The sequence below is a fragment of the Myotis lucifugus genome, unplaced genomic scaffold, assembly GCF_000147115.1.
Source record: "Myotis lucifugus unplaced genomic scaffold, Myoluc2.0 scaffold_186, whole genome shotgun sequence".
NCBI classification, from domain to species: domain Eukaryota; kingdom Metazoa; phylum Chordata; class Mammalia; order Chiroptera; family Vespertilionidae; genus Myotis; species Myotis lucifugus.
In genome coordinates this window covers 2,308,801-2,309,112 of record NW_005871234.1, presented here as the reverse complement: position 1 = coordinate 2,309,112, position 312 = coordinate 2,308,801, and positions in this window count along the sequence as shown.

The window sequence follows — 312 nt, the reverse complement described above, 5'->3', positions numbered from 1 at the left end:
AGATATATATATATATATGATATATATATATATATATATATGGCATATATATGGGAATATAATTTCAGAGAGGAATGGAGAGGAAGAGAAAAATAGAAACATCAATGATGAGAGAGAATCATTGGTCAGCTGCCTCCTGCATGCCCCACACTGGAGATTGAGCCTGAAACCCAGGCATATTCCTTGACTAGGAATCCAACTGTGACCTCCTGGTTCATAGATGGATGCTCAACCACTCCATACTGGGCAGCTACATGTGTTCTTTTAAGCCACTGAGTTTGTAGTAATTTGTTATGCAGCAATAAAAAATGA